The 14476-nt window shown below is 41.0% G+C and overlaps 1 long non-coding RNA gene across 1 annotated transcript in view; it reads right to left on the bottom strand.

Moving 5' to 3' along the window:
- The window catches only part of LOC144766599 (uncharacterized), a 129052-nt gene that overhangs the window by 5701 nt on the left and 108875 nt on the right, over positions 1 to 14476 (bottom strand). The window contains exon 2 of the long non-coding RNA XR_013597856.1: positions 792 to 820. This is a non-coding gene — a long non-coding RNA (uncharacterized LOC144766599). The remainder of the gene's footprint in view (positions 1 to 791; positions 821 to 14476) is intronic.

Genomic DNA, 14476 nt, shown 5'->3' with positions numbered 1-14476 from the left:
TAGAAATGGCAATGCAACAAGCACAACAGGATATTATGGAGTTGGGAAACTTGGAAGAACAACTAAATATTGAACAGAAATAAATATATCAGGAAGTTACACAACAGATAGACCATGGTTTACCTCATGAAAAAAAAGAATGCAACTGCACATCATTTAAACCTATTCGAATGTATTTCAGTGGTCAAGCTGGTACAGGAGACAGTTTCTTCATTAACGTTTTGACCAGTTATCTACAGAAAACCACAGAATCACATTTACTTTGTCTTGTAACTGCTCCAACTGGGTTTATAACAAGCAACATAAAGGGATTACATTACATCATTTACTGATGCTACCAGTTGACCCAGTTGAACATGAAAATAAGTTGGAATATCAAGAGCTATCTGGAGAAGCTTATTATTAAGTTTCAAGGGTACTAAAGAAAATGAAACTTCTGATCATTGTACAGGTTAGCATGGTCTCAAACTTAATACTTGCCTTTGTACATTTAGGAATGCACCAGATTTTAAAAACATTATGTTGTTTTATTTGGAGGAAAACATGTGATTGTATTTGGCGATCTACTACAACTTACTCCTGTAAAAGGGCAACCAGTTTTTAAAACAGTTATGCATGAAGACACCAGAAAGTATTGGAAATGTCAACATTTGGTCTCATTTTGAATATAAAGAATTTATTAAGAATATGCGACAAGCAAGTGATGAACATTATGGAAGCATTCTTCGAGATATAAGAATAGGTGTTTTGACAAAACATGGTAAAGAAGCTTTACAAAGTCGATTACTTACAAACTTGTTTCCAAATGAAAATGTTGCTCCTGAAATAATAAACAAAACAATTAGAAAAAATAAATCTATAATTTGCCTAATGCCAACACAGTAAGAGTGTTCTACATTTAATCAAAAACTTTTGAAGCTGGAAAAACAACAAATAATGAAAGTGGAAGCCATTGATAAAATAGAACACAAAGGAATTACTATTATTCTTTCAGAAACATTAAAATCAAAATTGGATTCTTTGGAAAAGTCTATATTCAAGACTGCTAGTTTAGAAAATAATTATATGTATGTGAAAACTGTTAGGTAATTTTACGGCATAATTTGGGTGTAGAAAAAAGTTTGGTAAATGGAGCAATGCGAGAAGTTGTTCCTTTTGTTATTTATCAAAATAGAGATGGAATTGAATTTTTGATGATTAAATTTGATTAGATTGAAGAGCTAAACCAGATTGGACGTTGTGCTGTTCGTTTTTTGCTTGTTAAAGACTTGTATGTTTGTGGAAAACAGATTCCTCTTTCTTTAGCATATGCGGTGACCATTCATAAATCTCAAGGTTTAAGTGTAGACAGTGCTTTGGCTAACATTGGAAGCACAGTGTTTAAAGGGGGCATGGCATACATTGCATTGTCTCGAGTAAGAACATTATCTGGAATGTATTTGATTGATTTTGATGAAGGAATGATTAGTGCAGATGCAAATTGTGTAAGAGAATATAACCGGTTAAGAAGACTGTAGGCTCTCAACTTAGGTGAATATCCCATATATGAAAAGCGTGTAGTATGTCCAAAATGAACATATGAGAAACACTCTAGTAAGGTTGGAAAGAAGAAAAAAGTTCAAGAAAATGTTGAGGCTCCAAAGAAAATGAAAATGAACACTGTTGATGATATTGTAGGATACCAGTTAGAAAATAGTTCAGGTATCAACTGCTATGCTAATGTAATTGTAAACGTAGTGTTTTTTCTAGAAAATCTTCATCATCAAATTATGGAGAATCGAGGAAAAACATTTTGTTCTTTGTTGCATCATATTTTCGAAAAATTGACAGCTGATAAAACTAAAATCCAAACTGCTTCTGGCATTCGGCATCTTTTAGATATAAATTCTGGTTCTTCACAATTTATGCTTAATGTACAACAAGATGCTCAAGAATTTCTTATGTTTATGCTTGCAGTATTGGAAGGTGAAGGAATACAAATTGAAAATCTGTTTGGAGTTATTTACAGATGGGATCATAAATGTGAAGACTGTTCATTTTCTTCTACTACTGAAGTAGACACTGAACGATTCATATATTTGACAATACCAGATTGCAAAACAGTGTCTTTTAACAAATTAGTAAAATGAGCTAATCAACATATGGAATGTACTAACTGCAAATCTGAAATGTTGTCAACATTATGTATAGAAAAAGTTGGACAACATGTCATTTTAATGCTACAATGTTGTAGAGCAGATGGAAGATGTCAATTTCAGGAAGAACATTTAAAGCAGTGGCTATTAGTTTCCATGATGGACCTTCTACAACATCTGGACACTATACTGTGTATTTAAAGTGCAATAAAGGATGGACACATTTTAATGATGCCCATTTGGAATTCAAATGTCAGTTGCCTAATGAATTACCAAATTCATATCTGATATTTTTGGTGCCAAAGTTTTGAAAACATCATTCGGCCTATTGGGAAGATGTAAACATCAATTAACAAGTTTATATTTGATATTTTCAATCCGAATGATTTCGTAAACATCATTCAGCCTATTGGGAAGATGTAAACCATTACTGTTTGAATTATCATTTATGTTCTTATTCAATCTCTGAAATATAACCTCTGTACTTACAAAATCCCCTATGCATTACCAATATACAGCTTTATTCACTGTGGCAGTACCCATACAGCTCTGTGATCACCAACACATTACTTTTATAATGTTGCAATCACCCAAGTATTAACTATGCAGTCCTTCAATCATCCAGACATTTCTCCTCCACTTTTACAATCACATGAGCAGTAACAATGTATCCATGCAATCATCCAAGCAATACTCATGCACTTAAGAAATCACTCTAGCACTACCCATGTACTCCTCCATTCACCCAGGCACTACTCATCCACTTATGCAATAACTCAGGCACTACCCATGTACTGTTCCAATCACCTGTGCACTACCCCATGCACTCCTATAATCATCCATCCAGTACCATGTACTTACCAAATCTCTCCGCCAATACCCAAGCACGTATGAAATCACCATGCGATAACCCTGCACTCCTCCTATCACCCAGACACTAACCATACACTCTTGCAATGATCCATGCATTAACTATAAACTCATGTAATTACCCAGGCATTAAATTCAAGTGAGAAAACATTCCTAGGCAACTTAAATCAGTCTAGTACATGTGTGAATAAAAATCAAGGAAAATTAAACAACGAGAATTATGTAAAAACAGATAGTAATTTTTATTATATTTAAAAAAGGACATAAGATTAAAAAGCGTGTTAATAACACAATAAAAAGTTCATATCATAACAATTCAATCAAATAGACAGCATTTATAATGGTGGCACTTTTATATTCTTTAACAATAGTGTCATATATTACCCAGGCATTACCCATGCACTTACAAAATCACCCAAGGAATACCTGTGCACTTACAAAATTAACCAGGCACAACCCATGTACTCCTGCAATAACCCAGGCACTAGTCATCCGCTCATGCAATAACTCAGGCATTACCCATGCACTTCTACAATCATCTATCAACAACCCATGCAGTTCTCTAATCATCTGGACACTACTAATTTACTCCTTCGATTATCCAGGCACTATCAATGAACTCTTCTAATCCCCAACCACTAGCCATGCACTTATCCAATCACTCTGCCAATGCCCATGCTCTTATAAAATCACCATGCACTATCCTTGCATTTCTCCGTTACCCAGTCACTACCCATGCACTCCTACAATCACCAAGCCAGTACCATGTACTTACTCAATCACTCCGCCAATACCGAAGCATTTATGAAATCACCATGCAGTATCCCTGCACTCCTCCAATCACCCAGCCAGTACCCATGGACTTATCCAATCACTCTACCAATACCCATCTACTTATAAAATCAACATGCACTATCCTTGCATTTCTCTCATGTAATTGCCCAGAAATTACCCATGCACTTACAAAATCAACCAGGCAGAACCCATGTACTCCTGCAATCACCCAAGCACTAGTCATCCACTCAAGCAATAACTCAGGCATTACCCACGTACTGTTCCAATCATCTATCAACTACCCATGCAGTTCTCTAATCATCTGGACACTACTTATTTACTCTTTCAATTATACATGAACTAACCATGCACTCCTTTAATCCCACAACCACTAGCCATGCACTTATCCAATCACTCTGCCACTACCCATGCACTTATAAAAATCACCATACACTATCATTGCAGTCCTCTAATCACCCAGTCACTACCCATGCACTCCTGCAATCACCAAGCCAGTACCATGTACTTACCCAATCACTCCGCCAATACCGAAGCACTTATGAAATCACCATGCAGTGTCCCTACACTCCTCCAATCACCCAGGCTCTACTCATCCACTCATGCAATAAACCAAGCACTACCTATGCACTCCTCCAATCACCCAGCCAGTACCCATGCACTTACCTAATCACTCTGCTGTTAGATCTGGGGGTCTCTAGTTGGCAATGGTATTCACCTTTGTCCAAATAGGGACCCTTACTTCTTAGTCAGGATAAGGGGATTACACTCCTTAATAACCCCTGCTCACCCCCTTGATAGCTTGGCACGAGCAGACAAGCGTATCTCAGAGGCAGTGTGTTAAGCATTTGTGAATATACACCGTAATACAGTGATAACACTACAGATGGACACAACACAGGTTTTATAAAAATAAGTATTCTTTATATAGACTTAAACACAAGACCACAAATGACAAAAATACACAATACTACACTTAAGATTACTTAAAAGATTATTAAAGTATCTTAAATCAAGTTGCTGTTAAAGGTGGCAAAGTTCTCAACAAAGTACCTGGATGCGTAACGCAAAGTGAACAAAAGGCTCACAAAAGAGGAGATGCATCGGTTCCGTGATCCTGAGGAACGGTTGCGTCCTGCCTCAATGCTTGCGCAGAGTAGGGGATTCGTCGTGTGCCTTACCGGCGCAGGTGATGCAAGGATTCTTGGCTTGCGGGGCCGTTGCGTTGCGCAAGATGGCGTCTTGATGCGATGATCCAGTTGCGATGCGAGAAGATGGCGCCCTTGATGCGGTGATGCGATGACGTTGCGATGACGCCATGGCAGCCTTGCGATGACTCTGTACTTTGGAGCCGCGACAGGCCCTGCGACACGCTTCTCCAGTGATGGGTGGCGACTCTCACGATGGCGCAACGCTTGTCCGGTGATGCGACAGCAGGCAGCTTCAATGAACACACGCTTCCAGGGAGATGCGACGAAGGCTCGCTTCTCCGGCGTTGTGATGATTTCAGCTGCGGCGGCGACATGCTTCTTCTCGATGCGTTGCGCTTCCAGCTACCAGCGGCACGCAAGTGACTGGAGTCAGAATTCCCAGCAAGGAAATTCAGGAGGGAGCTGGAGGTGAAGTCTTTTGGCCCTGAGACTTCAACAGGAGGCAAGCACAGTTCAAGCCCTTGGAGAATATTCTGTAGATAAATGAAAGTCCTTAAAAGTTCCTTCTCCGTACCCTTGGCAATGAAGTAACCATTGCAGGCCAACCCAGCAAACAGCACACTGGCAGAGGGGCAGTCCAAACTCCTGTCGCTTCCTTGGTTCTTCTCTTTGGCAGAAAGGTTTCTTGTTCCAGAAGTGATCTAAAGTCTGTGGGACTGCGTCTCAATATTCACACCCCAAAATCCTTTGTTCTCTGAAGGTAGAGAGGCCTCTTCTTAGTTCAAACCAGTTCCTGAGCACTTTGTTAACATGACTCTCTTCTTCCTTTCACTGTGCAGGGCAGAGACATCAGCCGCCCCACAGGAGGTGGAGGCAGCACAGGGGAGGAAAGATACAGCTCTGGAGCACTCTGTTGACAGGATTCCTCTTCTCCTTTCACTGTGCAGGGCAGAGACATCAGACAAGCCACAAGGGGTGGAGCCAGCATTGTAGAAGGAAGGCCCAGCCCTATTCAGGTCCCAGGTGCACTCCTCCCTCCCATCTGGATGTAAATCTCCCTATTCACCACTGGGCTGTCCCAGACTGTCTCCTGGAATTTCCTCAGCCCTGTCACACACAAACCCAGACAAGGAATACACAACTCAGCAGAGGCGGGCTCAAATGGTTTGGCAAGCAAATACCTGCTTTCTAAAAGTGGTATTTGCAAACACAGGATTTTAAAATAAACTTCACTAAAAGATGTATTTTATTATTCTGAGTTCAGGCATACTAAATTCGAATTTCTACCATGATCCCTGAGTCAGTTAGGATTGTAAGAATGTAACAATCTTAACTGCCCATTCTGGCCTAAGAGAACAGGTAGCCCTCAATAGTGAAAAACGAAAATGGCTGTAATTCACTATTAGAACATGCTACACACATCAGAGCATGTCGTACCTTATACTTACAATGCACCCTGCCCTTGGGCCTACCATAGGGGTGTCTAATATGAAGCAAAGGGAAGGTTTAGGGACTGGCAAGTGGGTGCACTTGGCCAAGTCGACATGGCAGTGCTAGACTGCACACAGGCCTTGCAATGTAGGCCTGAGACATACTTTACAAGCTGCTTCTGTGGGTGGCACAACCAGTGCTGCAAGCCCACCAGCAGTATTTGATCTACAAGCCCTGGGCACACATGGTGCACTGTACTAGGGGCTGACAGTAAATCGAATAACCCAATCATGGAATAACCAATCAGTACATCAATTTAACATAGGGAGCACTTGCACTGTGGCACTGATTAGCAGTGGCATAGTGCCCAAAGCATAAATCCAGCAAAACATATCAAAACAGAGGAGGCAATCCGCCAAAAATGGAAGGGAGACTCACACCAATGATGTCAGGTCTAACATCTGCCAATACCCATCCACTTATAAAATCACGTTGCACTATCCTTGCAGACCTCTAATCACCCAGGCAGTACCCATGTACTCATGCAATGACCCAGGCACTAACCATGTATTCGAGCAATCATCCAGACATTACCTATAAACTCATGTAATTACCCAGGCATTAAGCATGCACTTGTAAAATCAAGCAAGTAATACGCATGCACTTATAAAATCACGCAGGCACTACACATGTAAACCTGCTATCGCCCAGGCACTATTCATCCACTAATTCTATTAACAAAGGCACTACGCATTCACTGCCCCAATCATCCAAGCTCTACCTGTGCACTCCTCTATCACCCAGACATTACTCATTCAGTCCTTCAATTACCCAGCCAGTAGCCATGCACTCATGCAATCACCCAGGCACTAACCATGCACTCATGCAATCACCCAGGCATTACCTATGCACTTATGCAAGCACCTACATACTAGTGATGTACTCATGCAATCACCCAGGTACTACCCATGCACTCTTTCAATCAGTCAAGCACTACCCATCTACTCATGCAATCACCCAGGCATTACTCATGCACTCGTGCAATTCCCCATGCAGTACCTATACACTCATGCAATCAGTCTGCCACTACCCAAGCACTTACAAAGTCATTCAGGCACTACCCTTGCACTCATGAAGTCACCAAAGCACTACCCATGTCCTCTTCCAATCACTCAGTGACTATCCTTTCAGTTCTGCAGTCATCCACGCAGTACCCATGCACCCATGTAATCATACTATTATACACACACGTCTTCATATAACACATACACATTTCTCTTTTTTTAACAGCATTTAAAAAACCTTTGAAATTCACTGAAAAAAACATAGGTTTCAGGGACGTTATAGTTAAAAATTAGCAATTAAAATATTTGAAGTTCACTGAAAAAATCATAGGTTTCAGGGACGTTATAGTTGGAAATTAGCATTTAAAATCCTTAGAAATTCACTGAAAAAAACATAGGTTTCAGGGACATTATAGTTAGAAATTATAGTTTAAAAAACCTTAGAAACTCACTGAAAAAAACACAGTTTCAGGGACGTTATAGTTAGTTGGACATTCCACTCGTACAAAACTAGAGAAATTCAACAGTTATAGTTAGATGAACTAACTATAACTCGCGCCCCCGCAATGCACTGCTCATGATGTCAGATATTACATCATTCATGACATGGTCAGAGACATCACTAATGACATCTCAAATTACATCACTGATAACATCATCCATGTGATCATCTGATGCACCTTCTCACGCACTAATATAACCTTTAATACACCTACTCTAAAATACAGACTACCATTTTTGAAACCATAGACACACCAATTCCAGTGACTACATACCCACTCACTGATTCCTGGGACTACACACACATCCAGTCATTCACCCATACAGTCACTCATACATGCAGTAACTCATTAATACAGTACTATCATTGGCACTCATACACAGATACAGACACTGACACACCGCCACTCATCCATAGATTTACTCATACACCTAGTCAATCATGCAAAAGAATCAATCACACTCCCATTTATCTATACTACTATTGTAAATAGAGAACTGGGAAACTTTGAGACGGGTATACTCCAGAAGTACACCACCAATCACAACACCCAATACAGCATTGTAAAGGGGAGTTCCAGGAGATGGACATAGGCTGTACATCTGGCCACCATATACATTACAAAGGGCAAACAACATTAGGGGTAAAGTAGTTCCTTGTGGGCATTGTTCTGCTGTTAGGGAGTAGCATGGGTGTGTCAAAGTAAACATGTGGGCGGCAACATTGTCAGAGGGGCATGGCCCCAAAAAAAACAACTTCACTCTGTTACATGGGCTGCGACTTCAGGCAGACAGAAAAGACAGCGACTTCAGGCAGACAGAAAAAGCACTCGGCGCTGCAAAAGCACTCGGTGATATATTCACGGCTTTATACAAGTAAGCGTTATCACAGGTGCCGGTGCTGACATAAACAGCGTTGTTCTGCTGTTAGTGAGGAGCGTGGGCATGTCTAACTAAACATGTTGGCGGAAACATTGTCAGAGGGCCATGGACCAAAAAAGAAAAAAAATCACTCTGTGACATGGGCTGCGACTTACATGGGCAGTGACTTCATACAGAAGATCGCTTAAACACTCGGCGCTACATTCATGCCTTTCTCAAAGTAAGCGTTATCACAGGGGCCGGGGCTGCCATAAACAAAGGGGCGCAGCTTACACAAATAATACGCCTTACGTATGCACAAGGGCCAGGCTTCAAGGAAGGGGCGCGGATATAGGGGCGCGGATTTCAAAATAATACATCGGACCATTCTTATCAACAAAATAATTCACTCGCCACAAACATTTTTTAAAGTTTACTCGCATCACTCACAATACTTTATTTGCATCATCATTTCAAAGTTAAGGGAAAACCCTTTCTCACAAACCAAGTTGCGCGGATAAAGGGGCGTGGCTTTCAATAACATAGGTCACAGCCCACTTCACTACGTGTTCGTTGTCAGTGGGGTCAGAGTTCAACAAAGGGGCGCGGCTTGCACAACCAACCAATGACGCTACATTACTGAAAAGTCTCACACTACTTGCGGCGAAAACTCTGCAAAACCTTTAGGTATTTGTGAAACACGCACATTCAAAATAGGGGGCTAGCCGAGGGAAACGACACACGAACTTCTGACGCTACTAAGTCACTCGCATTCGCGTTAACACTATTTCAATAACAACACTCACAATCATTACTTTACTGAGTGCGGCCATTATTTCGGAATTCGGGAGAAAGGCGTTCTCGCAGAGCTCACTGTAATTGCTGCGCGAACTCAAACAGATTTTCACACTTTTGCCTACATCAGACGTTCTCACAGGGGGCTGCCATAAAAAAAACACATGGCGATTTCACTACCGCAACTTTAACTTTGCCCCAGAGAGGTGCTGTATGTTAATTCACTGTGTTTTTTGCAATTTTCACCCCGAGTGGGCAGGGTATGCTCAGACGTGAGTCCCAGGCTCTCCACACCACTGGAGTCAAGCTATCCAGGCTGATGAAGGCTGATAGCCAGAAACCGGTCCTTGGATGCTTGATTCCGGTCTGGGAAAGACATGGCTTGGTAGTTCGGACTGGACTGTTCCCATGAGGCACGGGGTCAGAGCTGATTTGCATATAGCCAGTGTCTAACCCAGGGTGGTGTGGAGTGCAAAAAAACGATGGATTTAGGCCCAGATCCTTGTACTGGGGTGAATGTATGACATTGTTCTACATTCTGTCCATCAACTGTGTTTTTTGCAATGTTCACCCCGAGTGGGCTGGGTATGCTCAGACGTGAGTCCCCGGCTCTCCACACCACTGGAGTCAAGCTATCCAGGCTGATGAAGGCTGATAGCCAGAAACCGGTCCTTGGATGCTTGATTCTGGTCTGGGAAAGACATGGCTTGGTAGTTCGGACTGGACTGTTCCCATGAGGCACGGGGTCAGAGCTGATTTGCATATAGCCAGTGTCTAACCCAGGGTGGTGTGGAGTGCAAAAAAACGATGGATTTAGGCCCAGATCCTTGTACTGGGGTGAATGTATGACATTGTTCTACATTCTGTCCATCAACTGTGTTTTTTGCAAGTATGCTAATTCACGGCGCTTTTCTCAATCGCACACTTCTGTCGCCACAATCCAGAAACTTTCATCTCAAATATTGCCCTTTTTAAGTACCATTAATTCAACTTGGAAACTCTTACTTCTCCCTGGGGGCCAACACTAAAAATAATACCTGCGCAAAATCAAACAGACTTTCACACTTTTCACTACATCGCACGTTCTCACAGGGGGCTCACATCAAAAAAGCCATGCCTATTTCACTAACTGTACTTTAACTTTCACACTCTGAGGTGCTGTATACTAATTAAGCGTGCATTGACAATCGCACAGTTCTATTGGCTTTACCCACTAACTTTCTGATCAACACTCACAATAGTGCCTTCTGAACGTTATTTACCTATTGCCAAATTGAAGTAACATTAACTCTACTCTGCAACTCACACTTCTCCCTGGTGCCAAACATAAAAATGAATAATTAAGGGCCACTACATTTGAAAACCATGATACATTCGGAAAGGAGACCCTTTCAGAATACTGTACTGTACTGCTAACAGGCACAGTACTACGTTTCAAACATTCAACACTTTCATTAAACTTTGATACCTTATCCGAATCATACATCGCTTATTCAGAAACGGCGCACAACATAAACATTAAAGGACAAATACACCACTGCACTAAACAATTCAAGTTAGCTGCACTTTCATTACACATTTGTAATCCTTTACACTAACTTTTTAACAATGGTGAAGAGGAAGACACAACTCTCAAGGACAACATATAAAACACTGGCACAAAGGAATAAGCGCATACGACAAACACAGCTACATGAGCACGAAACTTTAACAAACATCTGTGCTCCATCAACCTCGGATGTTTCACAGCCTATTCATCACAACAGTGCCCAGCCCACAACATCCACTACTATACACAATAACAACATTGTAACACACATACCTGACATTTACTCTCATGCGGCGGTCCAGGAGAATGACAACATACCTCATACTTCGACTTTACAAATAACAACAATGACATCTGAAACACAAGTTACACAACTCCCTTTACTACAACAACCACACACTGTACACGGTCTCAGATCAGCATTCAACTATTGCACATGTTATAATTGGCAACGTGGACAGTGTCTGTGGAAAGTGCTACGCACTGACATGGAAGGCGGAACCTAAAGGCCTTTGCTGCTCCTCAGGAAAGATCATTATCAATAACATACAAGAGCCACCTCTAATCATAAAACAACTACTTGATGGCACTCACCCACTTTATAATCATTTCTTAACAAACACACGCCGTTATAATACTCTATTCCAAATGACATCCTTTGGTGCTAATGAAGTCAAGGAAGGCAATTCATACCTACTTTTAAAATACATGGACAGTTATACCACTTAATTGGCAGCATGCTTCCAGAAGAAGGAAAGTCCCCACAGTTTCCATAAATATATTTCCTTTCTCAAATGCAACAAGTAGACGCACGCTCACACATTATCCCAAACTTAAACAGACACCTTATTGAACAACTACAAACCACATTGCACACTCATAACACCTACATTCAGTCACTTAAATACAGCTATGAGATACATTCACATGATCAAGATTTCAAAATTATCATCCACGCAGATCAATGACCTCCAAATACACATCCAGGGAGATATAATGCATCAACAACTGATGAAGTTGCTGTTCTTTTAGTAAATGAAAACAAGGGCCCACGCAACATTGTCTTACATACCCGAGACGGACTATTACGTAAAGTCTCAGTATTGCATAGATCAGTGGTTCCCAAACTTTTGACTCCTGAGGACCCCCATTGAGTCACAACTGGAAGCAGGGGACCCCCAAGCAATTTGTATGAGTTAAATTTCAAACATTAAAACAGTAATTCGAAAAAATACACACGTGTGCACACAAAACAAATACTCAAAGTACTAAGGATTTTGGGGCCAGATGAACGACCATTTCATTTAGCGCCACGCAATTGGAGACACATTGCGAGTGGCAAATTGCAAGTCGCTAAATGAAATGTACAACAGTGTGTTTAACACTGTTTGGGATTCCCAATGGGGTCGCAAATTGAGAGGTTCATTAATATTAATGAGCATCTCGCAATTTGCGAGCCCATTGGGAATGCCAGCCCTCCCAGGGATGGTGGCCTGCTGGGCTCTGCAGGCCACCATGTCTCGGACTGCTTTTAAATAACTGAGTTTAAAAAAAAAAATGCAGCCTGTTTACCATGCATTAAAAAAAAAAAAGAAAATGAAACGTTTTCGTTTCATTTTCTAAGGGCAGGCAGAGGTCTCTGGGACCACTGCCTGACTTTAAAAAAATAATTTTGCATGCATTTGTAAAGGGGAAGGGGTTCCCTGGGGACCCCTTCCCATTTGCGAATGCATTACCAATCTACTTGAATTAGGTGGTAATTGTGACTGTTTTGTGACCGCAAAACATTTGTACATGGTTTTGAGACTCGCTATTTGGAAGGGAATGCCCCTTCCAAATAACAAGTTGCAAAACCTATATAGAGAGTCGTAAACAAATTGCGACTCGCGAAATAGGCTATGTACATGGCCCAATAGGTTTTTGCATGCGCATACAGGTTCGCGAACCCGTTTGCGCATATGAAAACAGATCGTACATCTGGCCCTTAGTATTTTATATTGAAGTAATAGCTCCCCTGTCACATGTATTTCATTTGTTTTATAGCATCTCTCATACCATTGTAGGATGTTAGAGCACTTTACATCACACACATATAGAGACATTGAATCATACATGTAAATCAGTGTGTATATAAATGTTTAAAGAGTGCTTGGTCTGGAAAAGCACAAACTCAGGATTCAGAACATAACACAGTGGCTAGCATTGACTTTAACATTAAAAATGTATTTTCACCCAAATATATCTTTTTAGCAGCATCAGGATAATGAATAACTGTGACAAAATATGTTACTAACTGGTACCATGCAGTTTGCAAGCAGCTCTTTGACAGTTTGTAGGTCACTCTGCTAGATTACGATTGTCACTTATGAAGTGCACAGTAACAAAAGAATCTCTGTGACAAAAGCAGTAACCATGAACCTAGGCACATAAAATACTGCTTTTTAAGATGCATGTTACACATTCTTTGCAGTAGGCACATTAACCCTCTGTGCTACATTAGTTAAATCAAAGCTGCCACTGAGCAAAACTCTCCTCGCTCTCCAGCAGGTACATTAATCACTGGCATTCTCTTGACACTTTTATTGTTGCTGGAAAGCTGCTAATTATACAAGAAACATTTCTGTGCTTTTAAAACTGTTGCCTACGGACCCCCTGGGAATGTGTCACGGACCCCTGGGGGTCCGCGGACCACAGTTTGGGAAACACTGGCATAGATCATATGATCCCTTACAATACCCCATTCTATTCCCTAGAGGGGAAGATGGTTATTGTCTGAACATGCCACAAGCTAACAGCGCTACCAACAAAACTGTTACATGCATGCAGTACTATGCCTATACTCTAATGGTTAGATCCACAACGTTCAATACCTTACATTGGTACAGAAATCTTTTTAATCAATATATTGTGGATATGATGGCAAAAATGATCACCGAAAGGCTCAACTTCATACGCCGCAATCAAACACAACTACGTGCAGAAAACTACATCAATTTAAAAGATGCACTCAATCAAGATCAGCACGTTCAAGCTTCAGATATTGGACAACACGTAATTTTACCTGCTACCTTCACTGGCTCACCAAGGTACATGCACGGAAAGACACAGGATGCAATGACATACGTTAAGCAGTATGTGAGACCTGATTTGTTCATCACTTTCACATGCAATCCAGAGTGGCCAGAAATTAAAAGTCAATTGTTTCCAAAACAAAGATCGTGCGATAGACATGACATCGTTGCACGTGTATTCAATTTAAAGGTTAAAGCACTAATGAAAATACTAACACAAAAAAATATCTTTGGATATGCCAAAGCTTACATTTTG

This window comes from Lissotriton helveticus, chromosome 7 (assembly GCF_964261635.1).
Source record: "Lissotriton helveticus chromosome 7, aLisHel1.1, whole genome shotgun sequence".
In the NCBI taxonomy this organism is placed as follows: Eukaryota; Metazoa; Chordata; class Amphibia; order Caudata; family Salamandridae; genus Lissotriton; species Lissotriton helveticus.
This window is presented reverse-complemented; position numbering and strand designations above follow the sequence as displayed.